The 24,632-nt window shown below is 48.4% G+C and overlaps 1 protein-coding gene across 1 annotated transcript in view; it reads right to left on the bottom strand.

Moving 5' to 3' along the window:
- TEKT3 (tektin 3) overlaps nt 1-24,632 on the bottom strand; it is an 83,701-nt gene extending 59,069 nt beyond the window's left edge. The window contains exon 1 of the mRNA XM_049812692.1: nt 24,530-24,632. The gene's annotated coding sequence lies outside the window, so the exon portion shown is untranslated. The remainder of the gene's footprint in view (nt 1-24,529) is intronic.

Below are 24,632 nucleotides of genomic sequence, written 5' to 3'. Positions count from 1 at the left end.
TTCCCGCGCTCCCCCTGCTCGGCCCCTCTGCGGTCCCGGCTACAACCCGGCACTCATGCTAACGCCCGCTGACAATAACTGTTTTTCATTGCATCCCAAGGGGGGGTGCTGGGGCTTTGCTCTCTTCCCCTGCATGAACTGTGCTCTCTAGAAACAGCCAGCCGCCCTCCCTGCGAGGGAGACATCAGCAGATCCAGCCAGGACAACCCCATGGAGCTCTAGCTGACGGCCCAGCGGCAGGGCAGCAGCATATGGGGACGATCGGCCGACGGGCAGCGAGGCTCTTGGCAAAGTTTATAAATAGAAACAGCCTGACGTGTTTTCAGAAAAAAGTTTCCATACCAAAAAAGTTTCACTGCAATCATACTGCTGTAAAGTTAAGCCGTTCTGTACCTATGCTATACACACACACACTCAGCTTCACGATCAGGAAAAGCCAAACCAAAAAAAGTCTTCTTTTAAATTATGAGCTTTCAGACAGTGGCACACTCTGTGCTTAAACGAAATGTTTATTTTGACAAGCTGAGATAGTCCATGTCTCTTCAAATGCCTGTTCTGACTCACAATTTGGAGGTTTTAACCCCTTGTTACAGAGCTGGTTTACAATTCAGCTCGTCAGGCTAACGTGCAGCGAAACCCACTCCAAGAGTATTAAAAGTCTTGTTAAACGACAATTCAACTATTTTCCACGAGTTTCTGATGACCAGGGAGTTCTGGCTCAGTCCATCCCCCAGAGAGCCAGGACAGACAGCGGGGCACCCAGCCTCAGCAGAAGGAAGCAGCGCCAGGAGCTGCTCTGAGCAGCAGCCACAGAGGACTCATCGGCGTGACGGCGAGCATGCATACGTGCAAGCTAAAGCACTGCAACGCGGTGGGTAAAACAGCAGGATCAGGTACCAAACAACACTAGCAAAGCACAAAAAGAGCTGACCTGGAGCCCTTTTCCCCACTTTTACAGGCCATAGCTCGGGTCTTTGTAAAATGAATAAACACACCGAGTGAAACTCAAGCACCCAGCCACTGCACAGGGCTGAGCTATAAATTTAATTCACAAGTAACAAAGCCTGTGGAAAGAACGCTGTGCACCCCAGAGGCACGGCGAAACCTCCCCGCCTGTTCCCAGGCCGGACCCAAACAGCTGCGAGATGGGTGCCAGGGGGTCAGGGAGGGTGACAGCGAGGGCCACAGCCAAACCAGCAGCACCAGCTCCTAACAAAGCAAACACAAACTTAACACGGGTGAGGACCACGCCGTGAGGAGATGGTGCGCCATTTCTGCATATAGCCACGAAACAAGATGTGCTGCATATGTTGCAGAGCAAACAAAAAGATCTAGCTGAGGCCATCGCCCAAACAATCACTTGTGCAATGAAAAGGCAAGGAATGAGCACAACGAGGTGGTGGAACAGGGAAGGACAAGGGTTACGGTGCTGAGATGCGGCTCCAGCCTGCACCTCTCGTTTGCACGCCTGGTGTTTTTGTTGGAACATTTACCCTTGCTGCACCAAGCCAGATGTTTCCAGTGCAAAAAGAATTCCTGATGTGAAAAGGCTAGCTAAGCTCACAAGTTCAGGACAGGAGGACATGTACATGGGCTAGGCATGTCTCCTAATATTTCAGTGTTTGCACAGTATTATTTTGATCCTGGATAAATACTGCTACTTATGTGATATTTGTGTAGGCTGGGGGTTCAAAAGGGCCTTAGGCTCAGCTGTGTTGCCTAATTGCTACAGCATCATCTCACAGGGCAATGAAAGGGTTTTAGAATTTCCTAAATGGTGAGGGGAAAAAAGCAGTGTGATGGACAGCAACCCCAGTTTGGATATTTGATGAGGTGGGAACACTGGTGACAGGATAAAATTTGGATAATCACCAGATTTTCCTGTGTAGTTCTGGGTGCTTGGGTGCAAAGAACCTCAGATAAGACCACAAGATCTGCCTTCCAAGTTGGCCATGTTGGAGTGCTGAGACAGAGGCTGATGCAAGTCCCAGACATCTCTCCTCTGACCTTATCTCTGGCCCTTTCTGAACCAGCAATGACTAGAGAAGCACCAGGGAGAGAAGACACAGACATCACCCTGACCACAGAGCCTGGATCCCTGAGTTTTCCTGCATTACATCCCTGTGGAGGCCACCACAGAAGCAACTCCTTCACACCAAGTTCACACCAACAGCCTGATGGGAGACGGCCAGACACCATGACAGCACTGGGAGCTGAAGATGGGAATGCAAAGCACTGGAGAGAAGATGCCAAGGGAAAGCCCAGAGCTGACAACATCTCAGAGCAAAACGAGAGGGGATCATCAGCCATCATTTGTTATTTTTACAGCTTGTGCTTGGCTACTGGCCTGGAAGTGATTTCAGAGCCCAGGGAGAAAAGGCTTCACAACATCCCTGGGAATCCTCTAAGCATATCAGCTCCTTTGCTTCATAAGCACCTGCTAGCGAGACCCGTCTCCAGGATTGTCCCGGTAAAGGCTTTCCAGTGCAGAATCGGGTCCACTTCCTCCCTCGGCAGCAGCAGGATTATTGCCTGCCATTGCCTCTGCAAACCCTGCCTGGGGTTTATCTGAAGCTGTCCACACAGAGATATCTGCTCATGAACTGCTCCAATGGGAAGTGCTCCAACACACTCCTCTCCTATCCCAATGCCAGCTCAGGATCTCACCAGCATGCGCTGGGGAGCACCACAGTGGGATTTTCACATTCCCTCCAGACTGTGGTTTCCAGTGACAAACCTGACCCTAACAGTGTACCCTGATAACACAGGGACCAACCCAGCAGGAGGTCTGGCCTGCCACACACCACCCCAATGCAGCTGAGACAACGCACACATCTTCCTAGCCCATTGTCACAAGCCATCAGCCCAGCCGCACAGCCACCTGCAGACTAACCCCCGGGGAAATACAGCTCCTCATGTAAAGTACAACCACCAGCCTGGCTGCTCCCTGCAGCCACGAGTGCCAAGATTTCCCCCCTCCAAAACCACACATTCCCCTCCCATCTCTGTTTCCACCTCACATTCTTCACCATCTGCTCTTGCTGTCCATCCTTGGCAGTAGGGCACTTGTGAGAAGATGCGATCAGATTGCGCAAGGCTCTCCATCCACATCCCATCCTGCACTTCCCTTGGGTCTCAAACTCAGTACATGCCTGAATTCACTCATTACCTTCCCTGGGATAAGTAGCCAATACCAAATATAAAGGCAGAACCTAACTGAAGTAGCAAGATCAGACAATGGCTAAAAACAATTATGAGACCAAGGGCACTGGGGCACCTCCCCTGCTCAGGTGTAACTGTAAAGCCAGCTTGGTATTGCCTTTCATTTGAGACAGCTGAGAGCACCCAAGATGAGCGCCAGGCCCCTACAGCACACAGACATTTCTGAAAAATTCAGTTTTGCAGTATTGAACTTCATGCACCTTTGCTGAAAGTGCCAGCCCCAGAATATAAGGTCAAAAAAATCTCCCACGTGGAAGCTTTCCAAAGAGGGCCTTGAAGGATGTAATATCTAGAATGGGACTGTAAAAACGCCCTGTGTTAGCTTAACTTTTTCCTCCTGAAATAAAACTCATCCAACCCAAAAATTCCCTATTGATTTCGGTAGGAGTGAATGTTTTTGAAAACCCCATCCACAAAAGCAGCATTGACCAACTCTGATTTTTATTTTTTTACTGTCATCAACGGAAGAGTATCTGAATGGAATAATTCAGGAGACTGACCTAACTCTCCTGAGCAATGGGCAACCCTCTAGCATTGCCCACCCAACCTGGCAGGCAGTAGCAACCTGTGAGCAGCTATGCAATGCAGGGGTCTCCGTCTTGCTCACGGGGTAGACTGTGCTGAGGAGCTCCCTTTAGGATGGGGACCAAGTAGCACATCTACTACTCAAGGCAAGTAAAAACCTGCCATCCTCTATAGCAGATAAGGTTAACCTCTTTGGGCTTGCAAGGCAAGTACAGTTTCAGATCAGATTGCAGCTTCCTAACTTCATAACTGACCAGACTTCCAGCTTCATGTCAAGTGGAATTTATTCGAGGACAGCCTTAGGTTCAAGACACATGTATATACAGTGTGTGTTTTACAAGGATGCTGATTTTACACCTGTGACCATTCTTCCTGGAAATTTATTGTCTGGCAAAACTTTGCAAACCCTTCAATGTTAAGACCTCTCCAACCTGCTTTGGAGAGTCAGCCAGGCCACTTCACAGGGGCACTGCAGTCCTGAACTTTGAAAATCCTCTTAAACGCTGAAGTTCTGGTAGAGTTTCAGATCCAGAGATCTGTTTCCATTCTTTTCCAACACAAAGACACAGTTCCTGATTGTTCACATGCCACGTACGTAGGGCCATGGCTGCAGCTATATTTTATATGCCTCAGGTTATTGCAGGGGGAATTCACTGCACAGTGTCCTCCAGACTCTCTGGGTCAACTTGTGACCAAGTATGAAACCCAAGAGCTCTCCCTGGGCTCAGGTCTGGGAGCTGCCGTAGTTCCCTGCACCAGAACACAGGATGGCAGAGGAGGACGGCGCCTCATACCTTCCCCCACAGCCATACGAAGGCTCACCACCTTCACCCACAGAGAAGCAGCATTTCTGAGATGCATCCTGACATTTGCAAATGCATTCAGTCCAAAAAAATCAAATCAAAAAGCCTCCTTTGTACACAAGAAGTTGCCACCTCTATCCAGCTTTGCTGGATCAGCAGCAGCCAGACCAGAGCCATGGACCCAGCTCAAGTCGCTTCCCCCTGGTTTGGCAGCACGAGCCTCCAGCCTGCTCGGTTTAACCAGGCTATTAAGACAGAGTCAGGTTGTTTGGATACCAGAGGAGCACCCTTCAGAGAGTGGAGTTTAACAGACCCCTCCCTCAAACAATGATCCTTTTGAGACACTGAATGAAACAGGCAATACCAGAACTTTAGCAAAGAAGTCACCAACAAGAACTGATTCCTATGAGAACAGGGACACATGTGGCCAATTTTAAATCCAAATCAGATGCTTCTGAACTTCAAGACTTTGGCAGTCAAAGGTCCAAATTTCTAACCACATCCAAAAAAGCACCAAAGCCAGGCACTTCCACAGGCAAAACCAGAGATCGTATTCACAAACAGATACACAGAAGTAACATCACACAGTGAACACAGCTTTTCTTTATTAACCAGAAAATTAAAGCACATGCTAAGTTTTGTTCAGGCTGTCAATTAAAGCTTTCCCCAATTTTTTGATATTATCATCAATTAACTTAAAATTAGCAGGTTATACTGTATACCTGCCATCATCTTATGCTTCGTTTTGCTCATTTTCTTTATCTCTACAGGATGGGAAGAAAACGTTAGGCAAAGCTCTGTTGCTAAAACTCTTGGTCAATAAACATGTCCCTCATGATCTACAACTCTCTACTGATAGTACACAAGGGAGCTGGTAGCAGGGAAACAGTAAGGTAACAGCCACTGCTTGTTTTATTTTATTTTCTCCAACTACAGGTTGAGATATTCTGTGTAATAAAAGGAAAAATCATCCCAAGAGAAAAGGAGAGAGGGTTGCTTTTTCTGAAAGACATTTAAGTCATAAAGCACCCAGCACTTTGCTTCATGCTACAACTCATGTGAGTTTTAATTCCAAGAGAGTTGCTGGCAGCAGGACAGTTTTCACACTCTTATATTTAGAGAGACCCGCCTGAAAAATAGCCAAAGCTGTCGCTTATAAATCAGGTTGTTCTGACAGTGCCCAGAGCAAGTAGTAAAAGCAAATGGGGGGAAATGAAATTACATGCTGCAAAGGGAACTCTGAAATAAAAGCTTATTATTTTGTGTTTTTAAAAGTTCACAATAATTAGAACTATTTTTTCCTCTGTTCTTTCATTTGTTTTTAAGCCAGCCCCTGCTGACAGACTCTGGGCCCCCAACCTCTGGTTCCCATTCATTTGGCTTTGGCCATGTGGTTCCCATATTCTTGGCTGGGGTATGCTGGCCTGCAGGAGCCAACATCTCCAAAGGCCGGGGTGGAGAAGATACAACACTTGGTTCACTCCGGACATGGGAACCCGTGCAGCACGTCCCTTCTGAGCAGCTTGCAGGCATATGCGTTCCTGCAGCACAAGGCCAGTCCACAGGACACCCAAGTCAGTGGAAAGGGTCTTGCCTGCAGTGGGCTTGAGATGGAGATCTTGTCATCTTCCACTGGCACAGGATTTTTCATTTGAACTGGAACATCTATTTTTCTACAACCAAATAGAATTATAGCACTGAAAACTGCTGGTCTAAGTTGGGAATACATCAGCAGCTGATGTCCTTTTCTCCTCCCCATGTCCTGGGGGAAGACCACATACATTCTTCCAAGAAAGCAGACAAACACCACTGGGTGTATCTTAATGTTGTATTTTACAAGCTTCACTTAGCCTGCATTGCTGGGGGATCCTCAGGATGGGAATTTCCCGCCTCCAAGGTTCCTGTCCAAAAGGTTTTACAACCTCTCAGTTTAAGCAACATGAAGAGAAGTGAGTACTACTCTGCCAGAAGTCAACTTCAGACCTTACTAGTCCTACACAATTCAACAGCAGTTTGCTCTAATCTTCAGCAGGATTTTAATTTGACCCTCAGCAAGAAGCCAGATGGAATGGCAATTGCCAAATGAACTGCTGGGAACCAAATAAAGCTGATGAAAGGATAAGAGCAACAAAACTACCCTTTATTCATTCATTCATCTGATTTTACTGTTTGAAGTTCTCCATGAACTGCTTCCAACCCAAACTCCTCCCCATGCATGTGAACTGGGAAGCTGTGTGATAAAGATAGAAAGAGATGATCACAGGCTCTGAAACAGCTGGAGGAGGAAGAGATCAACAGAAGAGGCAGCAAGGCAGATTTAGGAACTCAGGATGCCCATGACAGATCCCAGGGAAGGGGAGAAATCCTGCCTGGGTGCTAGGGCCACAGTGAAAAGCTAATAGAAGAAACAAATAGCTTGACAAGTGTTTTATTTCTGTTTATTCCAGGATGGGCTTGATCTAACATCAGGTAGAGTTGACAGATGCCCATCCATCGCCTTCAAGGGGCTTTGGATCCACTGGAAATTGAACCATGGGGTAAACTATGATGGCACAAGAGTAATTGGCCTAGATCCTGCCCCAGGCCAGGAGGTACCATCACATCACCCCAAATACTTCCAAACAGGTGCTGAGGTGAGGAGGTAAGGCATGAACCCATGTGGATCACATCCCCTCCACCACCTCTCCTCTCTCCAGAGCTCCCTTAGCAAGCACTGCCCTCAACCCTAGGATCCACAGTCAGTTACCAGGACCAGCTTCCACCCCCGACAGCCCCAAGTTTTGAAAACTGACAGTGGAACAAAAGAAACAAAAATTAAGGTTTCTGCAGCAGCAGCACTTTGCAGGCACTGCATCCCCCAAGTTTCACGGGACGTGTTTTACAATGCACCCAGTGATATATCAGGTTACACAGCCGGGAACAGGAACATGGAGCAGCACACGTGTGTAGCACAGCTGAATGAACAATAACCACAGGAACGCTGCTGGCACTCGCATTTTAGTCTAATTCATTTTTACTTTGCAGACACAACATTATAACCCTTTTTTTGCTTCTAATTTTTCTTCTTATAAAAGGGAAGGGAACATGAGAGGAAAAAAAGGTGGACTCCAGTATAGAAGTCTTCAGTGTTACACCCAAGACGCTCCAGTGTGTATATGCAAACATCAATCAAAATAGAAGGGGCAGCTTCTCAGCTGCTGCAATCTGTGTAGTGCTATTAATTTGACAGTCACTTAAACCAGGGGAACATCTGACCCCAAAGCAGGATGGGTGGGTGATGCCCTGGCAAGAGCAGAACAAAATACTGGGCCAGGCTGGCGTAAACAGGGATAGTTGTGCTCAGATCCGTAAGCAAGAGCTTGCCCCCTGCTATCAGACAAGCAGCAGTCCCTTGAATTAAAAGCAGCTCAAACTGTTCATTTCCTTCCAAACCCAGCTTTAGTCACTACTCTGTCCCACATCCCCCCGAGCTAGTCCTGCATCTCTCCAGCTGCACAAGCCTGGCCGAGAGGTGAATGGGGGGGCTGGGTTGTCCGCCCCGCAGGCACCACCGAGCAGGGGGAATACCAAGCTGGGGGAACAGCCAGAGCACAGATATTCAGGAGAAAGTGCTTGTTTATGTGAAAACACAAGGATGCAAATAGTTGACATTAAGATTTTGGGGAGGCTGTGGGACTAGGCTATTTCTTTCAGCCCTCACACAAAGGGACCTTTTTTGTCTCATTGTAAAACAGAAACGATATTGAAGGGTCTGTGGAATTTCTGAGCATTTTTTCCCCCTCGGAGACGCAATGGCCCGCGCTCCGAAGCAACAGATGATGTAGGATGCAAAGGACAAGATGTTCATATGTGGCTCTCCATCCACCTCCTGCCCTGCTGCTGCCACACCCCCCCACACACACCCCCAAACCCTTTACCCCCGAGAAGCCCTTACTGCTTGCAGCAGCCAGAGGGGCAGAGGTGCCCCACCAGGGACCAGGGCTCACACAGCTGCACCCATGCCTGGAGGCACTGCAAATGCTTCAGGAATCCATTTGCCGAATGCATCCCCTTTTGCAAATGGGACTGCAGCTCCCACCCCCCACTCTGCTGAGGATCATCCAGCTGATGTACCATGTTTCAGGCCACAGCCTGGGAGCCAGGACAGGTTGTCTTGGGCTCATCCCACACAAGTCTCCAGCTTCAGCCATCCCCAAAAGGGGCATTGAGCCCACACCAGCTTCCAGGCCAGCCCAGCTCCCCCTCCATGCACATGCTCCTGTCCCAGCAAGGACCAGTCTACGTGGGCTGCTTCTTCATGGGTGCTGTTCCCAACAGGACTGAGGATACGTCTCAGCACTGTCTTTGTGGAAGCGTTACACAAGACAGTTTTGCCCCAAAATATTTCCTGGATCAGCCCAGAAACAACCAAACACACAAGCAACTGCAGACAGGGTGCCAATACAACACAGCAGAGCTCTTCTCCATCTCTTCTTGCCAAAAGTACAGAGATTTCTCCAAGTTCATAAAGGTACAGGGATGCACCTGCTGCCTGGCCCTCTGTGAACCCCTGCCACCTCAAAGACTGGAAGAGTTTGGCACAGACCCCCACCACGCTGCTCATCCTGAAGCTCCTCACACCCCTAAGGCACCTTCTGCCCACAGATGGTAGAGCTTGTCCTCTGCAGGCAGCCAAGCTGCCATGGGTGCTGCTAGAAAGCAGTCAGGACAGGGAAAAAAAGCTGACATCCATCATTGGCAAGAGAGCAACACCTCTGTGCAAGCAAAATACCAGATAAGCCCATCCCTGACACAGCAGCCACCATTTATGGGATGAAAGTCCCATAAACACCAGGGCATCATGCAACTCCTGCTGTTTACAGACATTTCCCCACCTCACCCACTCAGCAGCAAGGGGGTAACAGAGACCTTCCGAGTTCATCTGGAGATCTGCAACATTTTCCCTGTCCTGAACATGTATAGCACATGGCCAGGGCGGTAAGGTCATTTCAGGACAGCCCTGGTACAAACGGCTGAAGACACACAGAAAATAAACACACCATTCTCCTGCAGCGAGTGTGACCCCCCCCATTGCCAGCAGAAAGCACATAATCCCACCGAGCACGGGCGGGGAGGGCAGATCCCGGGAACGGCGTGGCACTGTGCCGGCAGCGGAGCAGCCCGGCTCGTGCTGGCCAAGGGGTACACAAGGACCTCGCGTTGGGGGGGAGCGGCAGAGGAGGTGGCAGAATAATATTTTCCCAGTTAACTGTGAGACTCTGAGGGAGGAAAGCAAAAATACAGAGTGCATCTGCAGCCACATCTGCCAGAGGCATTCTAGAGAAGCAACCGGTCCCAGTCATGCTGCCACTCAGCATCAGCTCCTGTTTCCCCAAGGCACTGGGCACAGCCTGCCCCAGCACCATCCAGCTCCCCCGCAGCTGCCTGCTGTGCTTTATTTCTCCCAGCTCACAGGCTTCCTCCCCCCCCCATGGACACCCGTTCCATTTTAATTCTTGCCCCCTCTGAAAAGAAGCCCAGATGGAAAGAAAAGCCACCTCCTCTGGGAAGCAAGAGGAGCCCTTCCTAGTCCCCCAACATCTGGCCATAAGCCATCTCTCCAGCCAGTTTTACACCTCTGATCCCTTTGGGACACTGTGCACCCTCAGGGAGCACTTAACCTCCTTGTCCACAGGGAACAAGGACACGATCAGTCAGCGGCCGCAGTCTCCATGGGGTGCAGAGGAGGAAGCAGTGCCCAGGCGAACAATGGGCGCTTTGTCAGCCCAGGCGAGGGAGACACAACAGAGCAATAAAAGTTCCATGCTAAGCTGGTAGGACGGTTCAAACAGATCAGCCTGTTTGTCCTTTGCTTCCCAGAGGCCCCTGCAAGAAATTCTGGCATTGCCACTTCAAATCAGTGCTTAGCTTGAAGAAAACTCACTTCAAACCTCCGAGAAAGCTTTCCTACTGGTTGGAGCTCTCTTAATTCCCAGTCTGAGTTTCCCTAATAAATCCCAGATTGCTCAACTGCCATAACACTGGTCTATGAGCTCGGGCAGCAGTTAACCCTTTGCAGCCCCAAACAAGGAGTGAATAACCTCCTTCTCCTGTTTTATTTGCCTTCAGTGCCTTTTTCAGGATAAGCTGCACACTAAGGAAGGGGGCCCAAATACTCAAAGCCTGCAGGACTGCAGTATCTATCCCCATCCAAAATCCAACACCCCACAATACAGACACACTAATTTGTTGCTTGTACAAACTGTACAAAGAACAGGGCTGTGAGGAATGAGTGCAAGGAATTCACATTTGTCTTTTGCATGCTGTAATACCAGGCTACGAAGCAGCAGCACCCACAGCTGATTAGACCAACACACAACCTACCTAATTATTGCAATGTGAATGGATGGAATAGCAAGCTCTACAAAGTTTCATTAATATGCACAGTGCTTGTTTGGGAATGTTGCTATTACACACTGAACCTCAGTGACCAAACAGGAAAAACAGGCAATATTTTTCATCCACAAAAACCTTTACCAGAAAAGGACTTTTAGAATAATTGGCAGTGTTATCAACACTTTCAGTGTTGATGTATATAAATATTCATGAGCACATTTACAAATGTTTGTCACATGAGCACATTTGTGCAGTCAAGTCTGATTTTTTGCTTCCCAAAAGCATCTTTTTAAAAAAACTAATTTGTTTTCAAAGACAAAAACATGATACAGATTTCCACTAAGAGGTAGAACAATTCAGAAGTGTACTAACAACCCAACCAGTGCCCAACATTAGGGCAGCCTGTTTGTGGCAGGAAAGGGACGCAACCAGTATCACATGCCCACATCTCTGACCTTCTACTGCACCTTCCAGCAGAGCTGCCTGGAACAGCTGTTGGCACAAGAAATTTAACTCTGACCACTGCAAAGCAGAGATAGCTACTGACAAGACAGCAGCGAGTGCTGTTCCAGAGCTCTCAAAGCACTGATGGCCATAAGTGTCTTCAAAACCTCTACAGAAACAGAGGATCCACAGTGGTTTCCTCTCCATCCAGGCTTCCCTCCAGTCCCTTTCCACTGCTGGTTGGACCAATGCAGTGGGCTTGACCTGGGAGGAGACTCAATTTGGCAACTCAGTGCTGGAGGAGGCTCCTACACCCTCCCAGACCACCCAGCTCTGGCAGGGAAAAGCCACCACCATCACCACCCCACTGCAAGCTCAGGCAGGCCATTTCCTGAGGCCACAGTGACAAATCTGTCCCAACAAAAGCATCTTCCTAAGCTGCATTTCCCCACCTGCCACCCCTCATATCTCAGATTGACCCCAACCCAGCAGCCTGGGGGCTTGCTATTAATGTTTCCACTTAACCCAAGTTGTATTAAAAGCACCCCAGTGTTATCTTATACATTGCAGTCTTTCATACCACCACCCCCCCATTTCAATTCTGATGTTTGTCAACACCCTGGTAATAAAGATAAACCCACTGCAGTAGAGCCATACACCTCAAGTCACAGCTAGAGCAACCCCCTTGGAAGTCCCATGGGATGCTCTACTGTAGAGACTAAGAGCCAGGATACCTCAAGTGTTTATGAATATATACATATCTGTAAAGACTGTACAGTTTGAGCTACACTTTGTGACTCAGCGTGACTTTTTTGCCTGGAAATGAGCTGGACTAGGTGCAGCTTCTGTTTTAATGACTCTTGCAAGACTCCCACAGCTCACACTGACTAAGCAATGCAGCAAACCTTGCTGTGAGTTGGATCTTCCACAAAGCTTAATCACACATGTAATTTCACCCATATAAATCTTCCCAGAGAAGTCAGAGACGCTATTCCCTATGTACAAAACAATGGAGCTTTCATAGTTTTCCTGCACTTCTTTCTTCCACCAACACGTTATGACACAGGCATGGGACACTCCTGTGGTAGGTTTGCTGGAAACCCCACCATAAATCCTGGTGTTTGTGGCTTTCAGGTCATAGGGGGTTATACTTTCTAATGTTGCCTCCAAATTAATCCCCCAGGAATGCCATGGCACCTTCCCAAGTGCTCTCACTGGTAACCCAGAGGTGCCAGAGCAGGGAGAACACCAGGACACGTGGTGACAAGAGTAAGGCCACCCTGTGACCACTCTCAAGGTATGCCTTATTTCTGACATCCAAAGGCCACGCTCTGGAAAGCTTTCCAGAGAAAGTTTTTCACCTCCCAGCTCCCCAGACCCAAATTTCACTCTTTTGCAACAAGCTGATAGAAGTCAATACAAGCTTTCTTGGTCCAGCATCACCCTGTTGTTTCTACTTCAGGTGTCTGACAGTGGGGAATAGCAGAGCTAAGTAGAGTCCCAGTGCTACCAAAGTACAAGCAATGACCTAGTAATCACTTTCCTAAGACATTAGCCAGTATGTCCCTGAAAGGATGGTCATTTTTCACTGCAAGATGACCAGTTCAATGCAACATTTTCCATCCAGATTTCTTCAGCAGACACACCCAGTCTCTTCTGCAGGGCTTACATGCACCTCAGTGGTGATGCTCCAAGTCTTGTAACCACAGTAGAGCACAGCTTGTGTACAAGACCCCAGCAGCTCTGAGCTAGCAGTGCAGACTCCTTCAAGCCTTCCCCAAGTAATCAGGACAATATTTAGGCAGGAAACACTGAGCTTCCAGCTGTCATAGCCATATCGCAGAGCTCCTCTTACAGAGGGAGCACAAGTATATGGAGTTAGTTTGCTTCAGGGAGGCTGCAACATGCAGTCACCTGCAATACCCTCCCAGGCATCCTGCTACAGCTCCAACACCTCCAGTACTCATAACAAGCAGTAAAAATCCCAGTGCTGGTGGTTAAAACACACCATGGTTACTCTGCACATAGCAAGGACTAGATTTGGGATCAGATGAAATCACAAAAATGAAGGAAGAGAAACCAGACTGGCAGCACAGGCAGGGAGGGATAGCAGCTTTAAGTATTAGTCAGAAAGAGTCAAAAGTTCATGTTATTCCCACAGCAGAAAAGTGCTGCAAAGGCACTGCACTCAGGTTAAAGACTTAAACATGAGGGAAAGTGGATTTTCTCAGCAAGTGCTCCCCCCACACAACATACCACTTGCCCTCTCTCCACAGGTATGAAGCCCCAGACAAAACTTGACACAAGGCAAGCCAAAAACCAAAATCCAGGTAGAGATCAGCACCTCCCAGGTAGTTCTCCAGGTTGGGCTCTCAATCACCATGGCCAAAATACTCTACAGCAGCCCACTTGGTTTCATCATCCAACAGCATGCAAATGGGGTCATGCACCAAACCCACATTGCACCAAGCCATTCGCTGCCTCCAGAAAAGCTAGGCCACGTGTACTACACATAACTGAGTTGAAGTCCAGGATGCGCCACGGGGATGAGAGAGCCTCAGGGCTAATGCTCTGAATCTGGAGGCTGAGCATAAAGCTGAGATGGCGTTGAAGACTAGGATGTTCCCCTGAAGTCCACTCCCATCCAGAGAAACAGCTCAGACGGATGTTTGCAAACCTCAGGCTTGCTCATGATCTTGTGCAGCCTGGCTCTGCCAAGGCTGAAGAGGCTGTCACACAAGCAGGCAGGCTGCATAAGGACACTGTCAGGCATAACTAGAGCTGACATCAGTCTGTGTTTCTCAGCAAATAGGAGTGATTAATTTGCTGCTGTGGAAGAGAACAGCAAGCCCCAGGGCATGGCATGCACTGCTGCTCCCAGAGGTCCTTTCTACCTCCTTCCCTGGCAGCTGCCCACCCAGAGCATCTCTGCACCTGTGTCCTATGTGACCACCCAGTACATTCTGGCTATGGTGAAGGTAAGCATTTTCTCTGCCCCAAGCATTTTCTCCCACGTTTAACACAGATTCAGGTACAGGGAGATGCTGAAGCACAACAAAAACTAAAATCCAGGCACAGAGCTGGCCTCATCTACTGACAAGCCTGTCTATAACAGAAGAAATAAAAACACTGACCCATGGGAAGGAAAAAAGTATTTTCTCCCTCCTCACAGCCTCCTTACTATATGGTTGTCCTCAAACAACACCCCAGCAAATGCCTGAACCATACAGGTTATACCAACACAGCAAGGAGACTTGGCCCCAATCCTCACCGGCATAAATCAGTGCTGCATTAGTGGAGCCAGAGCTTTATGACAGCAGCAGATCTGGCTCACGCTCAGCCCACAAAACCAGCTGCCATCAGACTAATGCAACACAAATTAAACATAAGGTTTTCCAATCAAGCTTCACATCAAAAGTAGAGCTATGTGATTCAAGTTGCAGGCACAGCTTCAAGCTAATATTTGTTTTACCTTAATTACTGTGCTATTAGCCTCTGCAGTAAACTTAACTTGATAGGCAAGATCCTGATGGCCACCAACATTAACTGCTGAAGAGTCATTTCTACTGATGCTCACTCAGTTATCTAATGCCACAACCACAGTTAGCTCTATCTGGCCAATTAAATTCAGACCACCTTTCCTGTGAAAAAAACTCCTGGATGGGATCATGTGTATTCCACACCTGTGAAGCACACCACAGAGTACCTAGCAATGCCAAAGAGTCCACCCACCTGTTTTGTGGTGTCTTTGTCATGTAAAACAGCCATAATGTTAACTTGAGCATTGCTGGGCTTGTGACTGTTCCCGCACCCCAAAGGAACAAGAAGGATGCTCTGGGCTCCCTCTTTCTCCCCCTCCCTGCACCTTCCTCCCTATTTTGCTATCTGTAGTGCCAACCGAGAGGAAGCAGATTACTCAGGGAAGGCACATATTTTCCCTTTACCCAGACATACTATAACATGACTCAGCAAAACACAAGAGTAAAAGACAGCACACATGGAGCAATCTAGAAAGAATTGTGCAAGACTCCCAGGGTAGCTTGGACCCAGACTCCAAGTTCAGCTTGATAAACCCAGGGGAGCTCCCTGTGCTGGCTGGAGCACTCAGAGCTTGATGAGGAGAGCTCAAATTGTTCACACTGAATAGTTCATCAGCAACACAAATATTGCCCTGGCAATTCCCCACTAACAGCTTGTGAATGGCTGCCAGAGAAACCATCTCCAATATTCATTTGAATGGACATCCCCATTTCTGGCTGTGAATGGTTTCTCACTTGCAGGATGAACAGAGAAGATCAGATCAAAAGTTAACACAGAAAACATCTCCTTTCTTACCCAGCAGCCTGGTCCAAAAGCCAGGGCGATACCCGCTCACTCCCAGAGGGACTGCGGGAGAGGCCACCTTTCCCTTAAGGGAATGCTTCCATCCCTGTCCGTCAGCAACAGCCCTTCAGCGCTGTTGGCTGCTGTTACCCCACAACCAGGACGTGGCACTGAAGGTGGAAGCATGAAGCGCTCTGGGGTCCTACGCCAGAGACAGTCTGGTACGCAGACAGGGGGCTGAGCTACAGCATGCAGACCAGCTACAAGCAATCTGCCTGCTGGTCAAGGCACTGGGATAGAAATTTATCTCAAAGAGGAAGGGACCTCACATAACTGTGCAGTTTCCAGCAGGTGAGGACCAAGGGATGGAGCTACTTTTCCATGGATTTCCTGGAAGGCTCAGGCAGCCACAAAATAGCTTCTCCACAACTCCATGGCTAGAAGCAGGAGGCAAAGCTTTCAGCCAGGCTTTTTCCTCTCTTCCCTGCCTACCCAGCCTGGAAGCAATTTGGAGCAAGAACTGCATTTAGCTAACAGACCCCAACCTCTGCAGCACATCTGACCTTGCCATGTAACAAGGTTTTAGAAGTACCATGAAGAAGCTGTGTTTGCAAACCACTATCTCTAGCAGTGGCCAGAAAGAATTTCACTGAGCAAGAGGTCAAGCGTCTGTGGTTTCCAATACTTCCCTTTCACAGGGCAGCCCCTAAATCTTAAAGCACATTGCTTTATTTGCAGTGGTTCACAGAACTGCTGAGGCTGGAGGCACCTCTGGAGATAATCTACTCCAACTTGCCTTCTCACAGCAGGTTGCTTAGGACTGTCAGGTCAGACTTTGAATAACCCTGAGGATGGAGACTCTTCTGCTTTATGCTTTTTCCTAACATCCCACTCTTTAGTCATGGAAAAAAGAATTTTGTACAAAGGCATTCAGATCAGGCAACATCCAATCTCAACAGCAATAATGAGTTGAGCTGGCTGAAAATGAGTTGGGAAGAAAAAAGCTTCAGCTAGAAAGTGTTTTTCTGGAATAAATCTGCTTTTCAGAGTTGTTGACTTTTTGACAAGATGAAAAACTCCAACTGGAAAGTATCTACTTTGCATCAAAAACCTGCCCAGGAAAGAGAACAGAAGACATTGCCTTTAGCTTAAAATGATCTCTCAAAATGGAAAATTTGTACTGTTTGTTTTCATTTTGTCATGAAATTCTCCTTAGCACAGGGAAACATTTCCCAGCCAGCTCCACCGATCAGCAACTGGGCTGCTCTGCCAGCCTGAGAAGTGACACCATGCCTCAAGCACGGCATTCCTGCCACAGGGTGCTATATTGGCCCATGCTCTCCCAGACATGCCTTTACTCCTGGCTGGAGTTTCACATGGCCCCAGACTGCCTCCCACCGAGCAGCACTTCACTCCAGCTGGAGACCCACAGGACATGTCATTGCCCAAATATCTTCACAACTCCAAGCCAGCAGTATTGCTTTGTGCACAAAAATCTTTGCTCCAGTGATGTCCAAGCCCTGCTTTTGGCTTTGCTGGACCCAAGGTTGCAAACCCCAACCCTTCAGGAACAACCTGGCCCTTTGAAATGAAGCAGAAGTGGATGGACAAGCTCATCTCACCACCCAACGACCTTAAGCGTGCATGTTGTGAAAGCCCAGCACACATCCACGATGCAGCCCGCATTCCCCGGAGATGCCATTCAGGAGGAGCAGGGTGTGTGCACAGGCCTTTCTGTCCACAAGCTGTTCTGGATGCAGCAGGCAACGTGAGCCAGGGGCTGAAATAGCATCTGTTTTTAGCAGGAAAATGCTGCAAGGCTCTGACACCCGCCTGCCACGCTAAAAATTCAGGGCGGGAATGTTCAGTATCCAGCCAAATTAGCCTTGAGAACAGAAATACCGGGTTCGTACAATTAATCTTCCAGGGAAAGAGAACATCCCACTGGCCCGCCCTTGGGAAACCCAGAATGACCAGAGATGGAGCTCCCTGGTCCCTCACTCCAAAATAACAAACAAGAGAGAACAAAGGTGAGGGTATAAAAGGAAACCCTGCACAGACCTGCCACCAAATATAACTCAGGAAGGGGCCAGTGTGGACAAGCAGCAAGACCTCTCTTGCTCATGGGCTGCTTAGTTTATCTGCATGGATTGTCACATTTACTTACTCAAATGACTTTCTGAAGAGGTTTAGCTACAGCAGATCGCTGATTCGGGTTTCATTTCCGCCATACACCCCAACACAGCTTCCCCCCCACCCCAAAGTCTGCAGTGCTTCTGTTGGAGCAGCAGTCTGCACACAAGAGTGAGGGTTTTACAAGTCCAGGAAAGAAAAATCCCTCAAGTAGTTGTGGTTGCTGAGTTATGGTGGGTTTTGTGTCTTTTTGGGAGCCTCCTGGAATGACCCAAGTAATTGAGGTCACTTGAAGCAGCCTCTTGATGACTTCATCTTCCTACTTGTTAGCAAGCCCTGGCCTGAACAGAACTGATGGATGCCACACACCACAGAACAATTTATCTTAAAAGGCAAAATACAGGCCCATATATCTATCAAGAATGCCACAGGAGCATAGCAGGACCCTCCCAAGAGAACTGGCTTTTGTGTTTGAGCAGCCATTCTCTACCCAACCCTTTCCTTTGCAATCCAGAGCAGGGAAGTCAGTTTTAAATGAAGCTGTGAACAGCTTTGACAACAAGGAAAGAGTCAGAGCACTAATGTCATCACTTGTGTGACCCCTTCCATATCTGCCAACTGGGATAGCTTTCTGTCAACCAACAGTTTCACTCAGCACAGGAAATTCTCCCCATTTTTAGACCACTTATCATCAGAAGAGAAAGCAGCCCTCACCAAGTCCTACAAACAAGCCATGAAAAGCCAAACCCAGAGCTTTCTCAGGACACAAGGTCTGCTTGTGCTTCTTACCTTTCTCTTGCCTTTGGCTTGGTAACTATGCACACAAAGCTATAGAAGTCTGACGACTTTCCACAAATACAGACTTTCCTGTTACCAGCGGACCCCCTGCTCTCCTGCAGAGATCAGTTCTGGCTTTGACTAAGACTCACTTGGAGCCCAGCTCTGAGGACCACCCTTCACAGCTCTGATCCCCATGAACAAACCCAAAGCACACTTGAGCTTGATGTTCTGCAAAGCCAATGACTAAACCCCTAATCACTTTAGTGACACGCGGTCAAGTTTTAGGCAGTGGGTTACCAATTCATTACCACTCAGCATTGCTTTTAACAATCCAGCAAGCTGGAGATCAGGCACAGGTTTTGCTCAGAAGAGCATGAAGAACACATCTAATCCCAAAGAGACCTTCACAGGTATCTGTGAACCAGGACACACCGACTCAGTGCACACCACCTCCACAGTTTTGTAGCTGTAAAGCAACCTTTTTGTGCCCTTTAGATGGCAACAACTTTCTGAAAGCTGTGGAAACACATGGATATGGAAAAAAAGATTTAAGTCTGAAGGTCATGAGATGAATCTAGGTGAGAAGGAGGTCAGGGATAGAGCTAAGCATATTCACATTCTCCACAGACTTGGAGGATGCACTGCTAGAGCTGGCCAGCAGTGCCAAATAAATATAAGAAGCACACCCAAAATGATCTGAAGAGCTTTGTGGTGATTTCTAGAGCAACTGCCAGGGAAACTGTTAATCCTTTTTTGCAGATGATTTACTGCATACAAGCTGCTCCATCAGCAGGACTCAGCCCTGGACCCATCTGGTGTGACAGGGGCCACCAGGCAGCTGCCCAGTGGGGACAGAGGTCCCAGTAGGACACACATTGAAGCCTTCAGATCAGTCATCCAGTTAAAAAATTGTGCACCGTTTTTCTACGAGTATCCCCAAGGTATTTGCTTGCAAGTTTCCTGCATTCCTCACACATTCCTACAAGGAAGTTTTTGATACATTTTCCAAGGGAAACCAACACCAAAGCAGCCTGGACACCAGTAACACAAATTTCTTCAGAAATACGAGCACTTATTGCTGAATTAATCACTTACAACATTCTTTTTCCTAAGCTGCAATCAAGAAAATATTACTCTCCCTGGAGAACAGCTCAGCCCTCTGCAGTGCTCTGTTCAGCATTACTACATACACCCTCTGCTTGCTTCTGCCATTATCTCCATTTCATAGAAAATGAAAGTGAGAATCAGATCACAATCTTCCCAGAGGTGCAAAGTAAGAGGGTAAAAGCCAAAAACAGAAGCAAGGAGTTGCTACTGCAAGTGTCCCACAAGGCTGCCCTTTCCCTGAGCTGGTAGGAAAGGGATGTTTCAGATAAACACTTTATAAAGCTTGTTGATTCCAAAAAAAAAAGGCACCCTCAAATGAAAGTACAGACCACTATTTCCACAAGCATCCAGAGATTTGTGTTGTCAACCATGACACACCCTGCCTTGGCATTTCCTTAGCAAAAGGTTAAGCACCCTCTGAGATGCTGGGCTTCCAGAGTCAAGTCCCTTCTGAACCATCAGCCACACGTGGGATTCAACCCTATACCAGGGGCATTTAGCTCCCCAAATCACCCACTGGATTTCAGATACTCCATATTCAGAGGGGCCAAATCAGGGCATTTGGATCCAAGCAGTTTTCCTAATCTGCCCTGAAAGTCAGCCAGGGCAGAAGCTGTTCCAGCTGCACATATGGGTTAGAGCAGGAAAGGCACAAGTCCCTCGAAACATCCTCTCCAGCATGTATTTCACAATAGTGCTGTTCCTCACTCCAAAAGAAAAAAAAAATAAAAATAAAAAAATCACTCCAGTACTATGAAGCTTTCCTTCTCAGCAAAACTGATCATGCCTCCCCTGTAGCAATGTTTTTGTCTCCTCTCTCCAGCCACACGTTATCAAACCCCTTTGGAAATTTAACAGTCTGTGGGCAAGACAGAATAAAATTAATTCCTTTATTTTTTAAGAGCAAAGAAACTTCAGGCAGCAGAAAACCAGCAGGCTCACACAGACACCTCCCTATTCTGCAGCAAACCATTCCTTTGCCACATCCGAGCTGCAGCCAGGAGCCAGAGCTGGGAGGAATGTCACACCCCGCCGAGGCAGACACAGGCACCAGTGTTCAGAGCCAGCACTGGGACCCTCACCGCCTCACACCAGCACCAACCCGGCTGGGCTGTAAATACACCCAAGGTCCCAGCACACTTGGAATCGCTAGATCTCATGTTTTGTGGAGGGAAAAGTTGCTTTGCCCAGTTTTACCAGCTCATCCTCCTGTTATATTCGTGTCCTGAGGTCAGCAAATGAAGGCAATCCAGACCCAAAAGCCCAACGCTATTCCCCTGCAGCCAGCAGACCCGGGCTGCACTCCTGTTTTGGCACACCCTGGGGCCAGCCCAGCTTACCTGCCCTGGCACAAGCACACCTGGGATGCTCAAGGCTGCATCAAAAGCAGGCACTGCTGTCCTGCGTCCAAAGCTGCCGTTACACACCACACAGCCGCAGAAACACTGCCAGCACACCCAGGCGATGCGGCAGCCCATATTAAACCTGTATAGAGTTTAATTAGGACCCTCTTTCATAGTCCAGAGCAAGATACTACCCTTACTGCTCTGTTATCATGGTCTAGTGAGCAAGTATTAGGTGACACAGCAGAGGATAACACGATGGAAAAACATCAGATATCTCCCGCTCCTTCGCTAGTGGAAGTCAGGAAAGTTTGTGGAGCCCAGCCAAGGATCTTGCCCATTTGGGTCTTTCTTTGGGTCTGAAGTTCAAATAGATCTGAAGATTTGGCCCAAACCCTCAGCTTTTGTCTAGCTCAGTGGGCAGATGGAAGAGGACAAGAGGCTAGCTCCTAAATCCAGATAACCAATGTTAGCCCCAAGTGGTGTTTAATGAGTGAGTGGGGATGGGTCTGGATAAGCAGGACAAACCATCAGAGGAGCACCCAACACCCCAGCTACCTCCAGCTGGCCCTTGGTCACCCCAGGATAACTTAGAGCAGCCTCCAGGCTACCTTAAGAATGGGGAAAAGGCAGCAGAGCATCTGAATTTCCTGATCATGCTTCAATTCCTATTTAAGATGATTTTGGAACTGTTTTTCTGCTATACAGACTTTAAAAAGAACAGACACTCCTTTCAGCTGAACCAGTCAGGGCTGTGCTGAACTCACCGAGCCTCCACAGAATTACTAACTCCAGCTCTGTCCAAGCCAGACCACAGAGGCACAGGAGGAAGCGAGGGCCCATGGTTTATCCAGCAGGTCACCGATCCAACATCTGCTTTCCATGTTCCCCTGGGCAGGGCTCCAAGTGCATAACATATACATCTGCCTGTCTGTCTCCATACAGCACACGCCATTTGTCTCCAAGACTGCTGACCAGTGACCCCAGCAAGACTCGGTGGAGCAGAGTAAAAAGCGGCTCCCCAAGAAACACACCTGATCCCTTGGGACAAAGCAAGTCTACAAAATAAAAGCTACAAGTGGAGCAGCCGTGATCCCACCCATAAAGCAGGGCTGTAAAGCAGCTCAAGCTCACCAAGTAAGAACTAGCAGAGCCATAAAGAGCATCCTTTCCCCGCAGCAGCATTTCTGCAAGCCGTAGCCTGAGCACAGCAGACAGCGTTGTTGTAACCCTTCCACCTGGGTGGCAACAGAAACATCTGCAGGCTGGTGCGTGGACAGGGCTGGAGGAACCAGGGGAAAAATGTGGTCAACAGGGAGCCAGTCCTACCCACCTCACGATGTCTGGAGCAGGACTGCACCTCAGCAAGTTGTTTGGCTTCAGGACAGCCCAAATCCTCCCTGAGCCCCAGCCTGGGGGAGCCCGTGGGGTTGTGGAGTCACACTAGCACCAATGACAAACAGTTGATCCCCTTCAGGATGGCAGGTTTCTCACAGCCCAAGGCCCAGTGGACCAAGGTAGGGACACCCAAACCACCGGGCAGAGATCTCACAATCACCCAGCTGCGGTCACTTCAGCTCAGCAGCAGCCACACAGGCTCCGGGCTCGCTGTCCCCAGGGCTCCCTGCACCATCTGCACTGCAGCAGCACTGGTGGCCTGCACCGCTGCAAGGGGTGCGTGGACCACAGCAGCATCCCAGAGGTGACAGGCCTTGCCAGCCGGCAAGGGGGGATCTCAGCACAGCACACCACCTGGGGACACATCACCTGCAGCCCCCATAAGCCACCAACAGGTAACGCAAGAGCTGATTACAGCTCCTTGAGCTATTTGCCTTCCACAGTTTATCTATCTACACGAGGCACAGGTGCAGAAATACTACTGCTCCTATTTTACAGAGGTGGCACAGAGAAGCTTGCTGTCCTAGACACAGGGACATCAAGACAGCTCCCTGTTGGAAGCCAGGATGGCAATCATGGACCATCTAAGCACCATTATGCAGCTATTTCATACTTTCTTTTGTTTGTATAACCTTGAAACTTTATTTGAAAGACCCATTAAAAACCAAAAACCTGGCTATTTGTGAATTAGAGAGCCAAGTAAAGCAACTACATACTCATTAGCCTGCAGGCAGAGAAAACGGCACATAGCTTTTTAATCCAATATATCAACCTCTCCATCTGGAAATGCCCTTGGGCTGCAAAACCCTGCTTGGAAAAGCAGTTCTGCTTTTGCACTTGGCACATGGGGGCTGCACACACAAAGTGGAAGATCACAGATAGGATTCATTACCCAGAGAGATGGCAGAAAACGTTATAGGAAGGTTTTGAGAGCTGGAGAGAGAGCCACTGATCTATCAGAGACCACACTACAAGGCACAGTGAGGGTCACCTGCAGCATCAGGCTATAAGAGCACCTCTCCTCTACCTGCACGTTAAAACCCACAGCCCAATGTGCAGTCACAGAGCCTGTGCTAAGGCACACTCTCACCCCCAGGTAGGTCACAAGAGCAGGTAGTGATGTACCAGGTACATATAAATACATAACTGCAAGAAAGTTGAAAAGATCCAGGGAAATGGAAAACACCAAGAATTATCCTATAGACTCCATCACTTGTTGCTTGCTTTCTACAAGCAAAGGTGCACATTACTCGCCACAGGTACGTTCTCATGCCTCTGCAGAGGCTGGTTAACACACAAACTGAGGTTTAATGATCACCATATTCATGCAACATGTACCACACCAAGCTACACAGAAAATCATTTTTACATTACCTGCCACAAACACACACTCCCTGCTCCCTGTGTCCCCCCCAGCTTGACATTGCACAGGCAGTGAAGCCTTAAAGACCCAGCCTGAAGTGAGCCACTAATGGCTGTAATTAGCCACTAATCAAACCCAATTGCTGGGGATCAGTGAGCAGAAAATTTACACATGGGAAAGCAACCTGCAACAAGCAACTTAAAGGAGTCTCACTGTTCTCCTGAGCTGCCCATAACAAACCCCTAGTATTTACAGGTATTTCAGGGAATGCATCGCACGTTTCCCTAAGGGGGTAGTGCCTGACTTCACTGTGAGCTGCAAAGGGCCAGAGTGAACTGAAAGTTTCCCCCAGTCCTGGAGGACATGCATCGTGAGCACTGACCCTAGCACAACTAACCAACGTGTTCAAACATAACCTTAAGCATTCAAATTTAGCACGACATGGCCACAAGTTCTCAGCACATGGCCATCTCGGCTTGGCCAGCTACAGACATCAAGTTGTAGCCTCACTAGTATTTCTGCAGTCAAGTTTAAATTTCAACCCAGTGGATATTTAAGCTCATAAATTAAAAACCCCAAAGTTTTTGCAGGAAACCGGCACAAGGGAAATGCCCATACTGGAGGTGCATGCATTGGGCATCCTCCAGCTTTCTCTGCTTTAACCCTGCCCATCACCCTGGCACAGGGCAGCCCCGGCCCCGAGCAGCCCTTACCTGTGCACAGGCTTCGAAAGGTGTCGATAAAAGGTGTTTCCATCCGTGTCAAGCGGTCAAATGTGTCTTGCTCTGAAGGCTCCAGGATTTCCTTTAAAAAAGC

This window comes from Accipiter gentilis, chromosome 10, assembly GCF_929443795.1.
Source record: "Accipiter gentilis chromosome 10, bAccGen1.1, whole genome shotgun sequence".
NCBI lineage: Eukaryota > Metazoa > Chordata > Aves > Accipitriformes > Accipitridae > Astur > Astur gentilis.
This window is presented reverse-complemented; position numbering and strand designations above follow the sequence as displayed.